This window comes from Sceloporus undulatus, chromosome 4 (genome assembly GCF_019175285.1).
Source record: "Sceloporus undulatus isolate JIND9_A2432 ecotype Alabama chromosome 4, SceUnd_v1.1, whole genome shotgun sequence".
NCBI classification, from domain to species: Eukaryota; Metazoa; Chordata; class Lepidosauria; order Squamata; family Phrynosomatidae; genus Sceloporus; species Sceloporus undulatus.
In genome coordinates this window covers 223,258,673-223,264,396 of record NC_056525.1, presented here as the reverse complement: position 1 = coordinate 223,264,396, position 5,724 = coordinate 223,258,673, and positions in this window count along the sequence as shown.

Sequence of the window (5,724 nt, the reverse complement as noted above, 5' to 3'; positions counted from 1 at the left end):
ATGGCTCTGCTGTTTTCAAAGTGTGGAGTGTGGGTTTTAAAAGTTTGCCTTTGCTCCCATGTGGGACAGAGAGTCTCACCATAGGCTTGCATTTTCTGATTTGTGGATGCTGGGTTGCTTTCTTCATGGCTCTGCTGTTTTCAAAGTGTGGAGTGTGGGTTTTAAAAGTTTGCCTTTGCTCCCATGTGGGACAGAGAGTCTCACCATAGGCTTGCATTTTCTGATTTGGGGGTTTTGGCCTATGGGTTTGTGTTCTGGGGTGCTTTGGCCATGGCTGTGATGATTTGAGAGTGTGGGGTGTGAGTTTTGCATGTTTGGGCCAGAGAGTGTGACCATGGGGGTGGGGGTGGTTTCCAATTGTGGCTTTTGCTCAGTGCCTGTGCCTTTTGTCCTTTTTAGGCTTGAGCTATGGCTCCCAAGAAAGCCACAGATTAAAGCGGCGGTGAGAAAAAGAAGAGGGCTCCCTTGTCCTTGGAGGACAAGAAGGAAATCATCGCCAAGCACGAGAGGGGCGTGCGCTTGGTGGACATTGCCAAGGAGTATGGACGAAACCCTTCGACAATTGGCACTGTCCTCAAGCAGAAGGAGGCCATCAGAGCTGTTGTGGCTCCAGCGAAAGGCGTGACAACGATTGCCAAGCAGAGGACACCAAAGCACGAGGAGATGGAGCGCCTGCTGCTCCTCTGGATTAAGGAAAAGGAGCGAGTCGGGGACACTGTGACCACCTCGGTCATCTGTGAGAAGGCCACCACCATTTTCGAAGACCTGGCCAGCAAGGAGGCAGGCGAAGGAACTTCTTCGCAGGAGGAGCCAGCCACCCCGGAATTCAAAGCATCACGTGGCTGGTTCGAAAGGTTCAGGAGGAGGACCGGGATCCACTCTGTCGTCCGTCACGGCGAGGCGTCCAGCGCAGACCACCAGGCCGCTGAAGCATTTGTCGTCGAGTTCAAGGCCATGGTGGAGGAGGAAGGCTACGTCCCGCAGCAAGTGTTCAATTGCGACGAGACGGGCCTCTTCTGGAAGAAGATGCCTCGCCGCACCTACATCACCCAGGAGGAGAGGAGATTGCCAGGCCACAAGCCTATGAAGGACCGCTTCACACTTGCGTTGTGTGCGAATGCCAGCGGGGACTGTAAGGTCAAGCCCCTGTTGGTGTACCACTCCGAAAATCCAAGGGCCTTCAAGGCACACAACATTCAGAAGGACAGGTTGCCAGTGATGTGGCGTTCCAATGGCCGCGCATGGGTCACACGCCTCATTTTCGTGGAGTGGATCAACAGTGTCTTCGCCCCGACTGTGAAGCGGTACCTGGAGGAAGAGGATTTGCCCTTGAAGTGCCTCCTCCTCTTGGACAATGCTCCTGCGCACCCGCCTGGCCTGGAAAAGGACATCCTTGCAGAGTTCTCCTTCATCAAGGTCCAGTTTCTGCCGCCCAACACGACCTCCCTCTTGCAACCCATGGACCAGCAGGTGATTGCCAACTTCAAGAAGATCTACACCAAGCACCTGTTCAAGCGTTGTTTTGATGTTACGGAGAGCACACAGCTGACCCTTCGAGAATTCTGGAAGCAGCATTTTGATACCGTCGTGTGCTTGAAGATGGTGGACTTGGCCTGGCAGGAGATCACCAGGCGCAACCTGATTGCTGCGTGGAGGAAGCTGTGGCCTGATGCTTCTTCCTTGGAAGGGTCACAGACCGAGGGTGCTGAGCCAGGTGAAGAAGAAGAGGTGCATGAGATTGTCTCCATCGCAAGGTCCCTGGGACTTGACGTGGACAACGAGGACGTGGAGGAACTCATCGAGGAGCACAACGAGGACCTGACAACAGAGGACCTGAAGGCCTTGGCAGCCATGCAACACTCGGCCGTGGATGAGGACGTGCTCCATTTCGACAGGGGCCAGGAGGAGGAGGCTGCGGGGGCATTTTTGCCAACGGCAGAAATTAAAGACATTTTGCGGCAATTCCACAATGTGTCTTCTTATGTTGAGAAGCACCACCCTGAGAAGGTGCTCACCAGCCATGCCATTGCACATTTTGATAATGTCTGCCTTAGCCATTTTAGGAACCTGCTTAAGGGCCGGCAAAAGCAGACATCCTTGGACCAGTTCTTCACTAGAGAGGGAGAACCGTCATCCAAGAAGGGAAAAGGTGACCCTTAAAAAAAGGTGACCCTTAAAAAAAAACACCAAATTTAAAAAAAAAATCTTTGTTAAATTGGTTGCATTGGCTGAATTGGTGAAATTGGTTGAATTGGCTAAATTGGCTGAATTGGTGAAATTGGTTGAATTGGCTAAATTGGCTGAATTGGTGAAATTGGTTGAATTGGTTTAAATCTGGCTTTTTTGGCTGCCCCTCTCCTCCTCCTCCTGCCTCACTCTGAGATGCCAGGACCAGATGCCAAGACCAGCAAAGATAAGTCAAAAACCTTTTTTTTCTTTATCCTTTAGAAACTTTAGAATGGACCTGCCAGTCATTGTTAAGCTCTTTAGTGCCTCAGGCAACTTGTATTGTAGGGTACTTAGCTTAATAGGCCTCTATTGTACCTTTGTTTTGACTTGCAGGTTCAGTCTGAGGTCATAGAACGCATTAGTTATTTTCAATGGAAAATGTGTTTCGGGTTACGAAATTTTCGGGTTACGAAAGGAATAACGGAACGAATTAATTTCGTAACCCGAGGTAGCAGTGTACCTGGGGCCTTTTCACACTACACAGTTATAGTACTATGATACCATGTTAACAGCCATGGTGATTTCCTATGGCATCCTATGATTTGCATTTTTGGGGGAGGGTTATTTAGAATTCTGTCAAGGAGATGTAGTGGTTCACCAAACTACAAATCCCAGGATTCCACAGGATGCAGCCATGGCAGTAAAAGTGGAGGGGCCCTTCTCTCTGGCCCAACACCTTCTCAGGCTTGTTTGGTGGGCAGATAGGGCCTTCTTGGTGGCTGTTCCCAGGGAGGCTGGGATGGCTCTCTCCTTGCTGGCAATTGAAAATATTCTAATGCCACCAGGCTTTTAAAAACTAAATGGGATGGGCTTTTAACGATGTGCTGTGCTGCATTAGGGTTTTAATTGTCTTTTAACAAATGTTAATGTTTGATCTTTATAAACTGTTTGTTTTTAAAATAACTTTTATCTTTATACTTTTATCCAAGGGGTTTTTTTTTTGCATAGTTTTTAATCAATCATTTTTAAATATAATGTTAGTCACTTTGAATCTCATTATTGGGAGAAGGCTGGGATATAAATGAAGAATAACATAAAGATAATAACTGTGTAGTCTGAATGAAGCTGAATTTCAAAAATTTACCACTACATGTAGGACAATTGTATATATTCTGTTACCTCAGGAATTCAGTCTGGTATTTGCTGTTCATAGGCCTGTTACAGACTGCCAAAATAAAGCTTCTTCGGGTCTCTTTGGAGGTATGCTGTTTAAATGATGCATGCATCCTAAGAATCTGGAAGCTGCGCCAAAGCTGCACTCCAGTGCTTAGGAATGGAGTGTGGCTTTGGTGCGACCTCCGGACTCTTAGGACCCATGCATCATTTAAATAGCATACCTCCAAAGAGACCCAAAGCCGCTTTATTTTGGCAGTCTGTAACAGGCCTTAGTTTGGAGAATGGGTGGACCATTTTCTTCCTTCACAAATATATGCCTAAAAATTGATTTTCCAGAACTTCAAATATGCTGGGAAGTTATATGCTCACCCAGCCATATGCAAGAAAGTTACTCCTCCACACTGACTCTTTTATCTTGAAAACTGACTGAGCCAGACAGCCTTTTTCATGCAGGTAGATCAGGCAATTTCTACAAGCACCAAAACTAAAATGGTAGCAGCCAACAATACAGGCAATTATTTGATTAAAGTGCATCTCAGGATCCATTGTAAAGTTTCAGGAAGGTGCTGGCGTGCGCTCTGCATACACAAGGAAACTAGTGCTCATTCGGAAAGATAAACAAGCAACAAAAAACCCACACTTCATCTGGATTGGTGCATGACACGCAGCTTTTCAACAGGTGTAGCATTTCCTGCCATAGAGATCCCAGTGATATGGAAAATGGCATTTGTTCAGTTTTACAACCTACTGCGCAGCCACTAAGTAGATAGTAATGGGAGGTGTGAGAAACAGCCCAGAGGGAAAGATACGTTCTGTGAAAGAGCACATAGTTTTCACATGTATATGGATTAAACTCAGAGGAAGGTGGTGTGAAAACTGGAGGAAGAAGCACCAACAATTTAAGATATGCAAATGACACCATATTACTAGCAGAAAACAGCAAAGACTTGGAACGACTACTGAAGAAAGTGCAAAGACAGGTTTACAGTTGAGCGCTATTGTTAGGCGCTTTCAAGTTATTTCCGAACTATGGGAACCCTAAGGCAAATATATCATGGGGTTTTCTTGCCAAGATTTGTTCAGGGCAAGGTTTGCCATTGCCTTTCTCTGAGGCCAAGAGAGTGTGACTTGCTCAAGGTCACCCAGTGGCTTTCCATGGCCAAGCAGAAATTCAAACACTATTCACCGAAGTTGTGGTCCAATGCTCAAACCACTGCTACACCATGCTGGCTCTCAGCTGAACATTCAAGAAAACAAAAATAATGACCACAAGTGATTTACACAACTTTAAAATGAAGACATTGGTCTAACCTGTACTTCAGAAATAAATGCAGTTTGACACCACCTTAGCTGTCATGGCTCAATGCTAAGGAATTCTAGGATTTGTAGTTTTGGGAGATACTTCACCTTCTGTCAGAACTCAGCTGCCAGAATTACAAATCCCAGAATTCCATAGGATGGCACCATGGCAGTTCAAGCAGTGTCAAAACTGCATTGTTTCTGCAATGCAGATTTGACCACTGAGATAATGAAAGTTTTGCTACATCTTGGCTCAGGCATTAGTCCAAATGCGGATTGTAATGATCAGAAGAAAACTAGGAATTAGAAGAGGAGATATGAAAGAAATGGACAAGACCTTCAAGTGTAAGACAGGTAATTGTATACCAAAGCCAGGACTGACCATGCTATCGTATTTCCAGTTTTCACATATGGTTGTGGAAGCTGGACAGTGAAGAAAGCTGTTAGGAAGAAAACAATCTAATTTAAAATGAGGTAGAAAAGAGTTCCAGGGATACCAGAGACTGCTACAAAGACAAATAAACGTGTGCTAGAGTAAAACAAGCTGAACTATGACCAAACAGAGGGTTGTAATTTGGCCATATAATGAGAAGACATGATTCACTAAAAATACAATCCTGTTTTGTAAGGTAGAAGGTAATAGGAAAAGGAGAGACAGTAAGGGCTAGCGGTTTCGGCATCAGACTAGGACTCTGGAGGTTGAGTTATCTATAGATTAGGCGTTTCTGCTCAGCGATGGAAACCTGTTGGGTGATCCTGAGCAAGTCACTCTCTCTCAGCACCAGATAACCATGTTAGATGTTCACCTCAGGGCCTCCATAAATTGGAAACTACTTGAAGGCACACAACAACGTAGGAAAAGAGGGAGGCCACATTCCAGGTGGATAGATTTACTCAATGAAAGCATGGCTCTGAGTTTGCATGACCTGAGCAGGGCTGCTGAAGAGAAGGTGACTTGCCCCTCTCTTCTCACTCATGGTCTTTAGCTTGCCTTTTGCCATGTCCTCCTCTTTTAGTCTTTTGTCTTGTCCTCCGTTTTTGTTGAAGGTCGCTCATCGTGAGGCGCCTTGTCCTCCTTTG